The 2,383-nt window shown below is 50.2% G+C and overlaps 1 protein-coding gene across 1 annotated transcript in view; it reads right to left on the bottom strand.

Annotated features, from left to right (window-relative positions):
- Positions 1-2,174, bottom strand: part of LOC115065693 (TRIO and F-actin-binding protein-like) — an 18,932-nt gene extending 16,758 nt beyond the window's left edge. The window contains 1 exon segment of the mRNA XM_029548152.1: positions 2,060-2,174. The gene's annotated coding sequence lies outside the window, so the exon portion shown is untranslated.
- Between the last annotated feature and the right edge of the window lie 209 nt (positions 2,175-2,383).

The following is a 2,383-nucleotide window of genomic DNA, read 5'->3' as shown; positions in this document are numbered from 1 at the left end:
TATTTATTTATTTATTTAATGTATATGAGTACACTGTAGCTGTCTTCAGATGCACCAAAAGAGGGCGTCAGATCTCATTATGGGTTGGTTGTGGTTGCTAAGATTTGAATTCAGAACCTTCGGAAGAGCAGTCAGTGCTCTTAGCCGCTGAGTCATCTCACCAGCTCCCTACATGTGACTTTTAATGTATAGTGTTGAACAATGTTCCAGGGACCCTGAATGTATAATTTTCCTTGTACTGTTCATAAAATCCAAATTTTCACCAAGGGAAAAAAGAAAGAGAGAGAGAGAGAGAGAGAGAGAGAGAGAGAGAGAGAGAGAGAGAGAAAGGCAGACAGATGGACAGATGGACAGATGGATAGAAAAAAAGAAAGGTTTGAAAAAGCTTTAGGCCAGCCTGATCTACAAATCCAGTTGAAGGACATCCAGGACTGTTACACAGAGAAACTCTGTCTCAGAAAAAACAAACAAAGCAAGTTCCTCAAGCTCCCAGCCATAGGCGGCTCTCTGCTCCCTGCAGGAGGCAGGAGGATCTGAGGGTGAAAGTTTGGGATCAGAGTGGGCCACATACCAGGTCTCCATCTCTTGAAAAGGAAAACAAAACCAAAGGGCTGCCAACAAGCACGAGGACCTGCATCTGAAAGCCTAGGATCCAAGATGCGGGGCGTGAGGACTGAGGGGTCCCTGGTGCTCACTGGGCCAGCCAGTCTAGCTGAGTCAGCACGCTCCAGGCTCAGTGAGACCCTTTCTCCAAAAGTAGTGTGGCCTGTGACCAACCTCTTTCCTCCATGCGCGCGCGCGCGCGCACACACACACACACACACACACACCCCAAATAAAGAAGCCAACAACCCCCCTGCCCCCAATTTTGTTTTCTCTGTTGATCCATCCAGTCAGAGTCTAAAGTGCTGAGCCCAGGGAACACCATGTAAGGCAGTCGCCCGGGTCATCCCAAGTGTCTAGCTTTATAAAGTTATACCTCCTCTCCTCTCTCTCTCTCTCTCTCTCTCTCTCTCTCTCTCTCTCTCTTTTTTTTTTTTTTTTTTTTTTTGGTTTTTTGAGACAGGGTTTCTCTGTGTAGCCCTCACTGTCCTGGAACTCACTCTGTAGACCAGGCTGGCCTTGAACTCAGAAATTCACCTGCCTCTGCCTCCCAAGTGCTGGGATTAAAGGCATGCGCCACCATGCCCGGCTCTATACCTCCTCTCTTACTCTCTTATTCAGCCCAAGTTAACACCAGTTTTAGAGGAGGCCATCAAGGCTCGGAGAGGTTCCCCAACAGAGGTGGCATTGGTCCAGCTGGAGGCTCAGGTCTGTCTCCCACAGCTCAGAGGTGACCATGAAGGGGCTGGATCACACTGCCAAGTCACTGGGTCCCTTGGCAAACACAGAGGGATGCAAAGGGCTGGCCAGGTATTTCCAAACTTGAGGACCAAGTGTTACACAAAAGTGAACGCCACCTAAGGTCACAAACATCTCTGGGACTGAGTTTGGCCAAAAGAGAACCACTGGGGTTTTTTGTTTTTGTTTGTTTGTTTGTTTTGGTTTGTCATTTTTCTTCCCTGTTCTAAAGATCAGAACCAAGTCAGGGCAGTCATTAGAAAACTGCTATACCACTGAGCTACACCCCCAGCCTAGCCTAGCTGTCCAGTCCTCTCTGTCCTGGAGGTTACAGTGTCCACACCCTAGAAGTGACTCTGGACAGGAAGGTTCATCTCCTCCCACTCATCCACAGGCAGGGAGGGGTATTAGCAGGGGAGGTACCCAGCATGCCCCAGAGCCCAAGTACCTCATGGCACCATGGGGTCACCTCATGCCTGACCTACTTGATGATGCAGGGGGGTGGGGGGAGGGTCCAGCCTTTGTTGGCAATTTAAGCTGAGCTGAGGAATTTAGGGTCCTCCCCTGGGGCTCTAGGTCGTTCCCTTGGAGAGTGGAAGCCCCACAGGAGGATCCACGGGGCTTGGGTTCCTCCTTGAGCGACCCCTTATCTGCTCTACTTAGTCCCCGTTTTGTATAATGGATGGATGGATGGATGGATACGCAGCGCTGCACAAACCTGAGCTGTTCTTTTCTGGTCCAGTCACCGAAAGGAGCATCGTCTTGGATGGAGAACGTAGCTCCTTTTCCAGGGAAGCTAAATGGGGGCTCTTCATGTGCCCCTTATGACTCCAGTTTCCTTCACGACCCCCAGCCAATTGGCAGAAATCTTCCCTAAAATGCACATTAGATAAGAATTTAACTACAAAAAGCCTTCGTGCATTTGCACGCCCCACCCGGAGAATGGACCCTCAGTCCCCTCTTCCCAAAGCCGGCCCGCCAGCTCCTCGGGGTCTCTCAGCTTCCCTCCTCTGGCCTCTCCTTTCCAACCAGCTTAGTTCCA

The sequence above is a fragment of the Mus pahari genome, chromosome 17, assembly GCF_900095145.1.
Source record: "Mus pahari chromosome 17, PAHARI_EIJ_v1.1, whole genome shotgun sequence".
In the NCBI taxonomy this organism is placed as follows: Eukaryota; Metazoa; Chordata; class Mammalia; order Rodentia; family Muridae; genus Mus; species Mus pahari.
The sequence above is the reverse complement of the archived record's forward strand: the minus strand, read 5'-3'. Positions and strand labels throughout refer to the sequence as shown.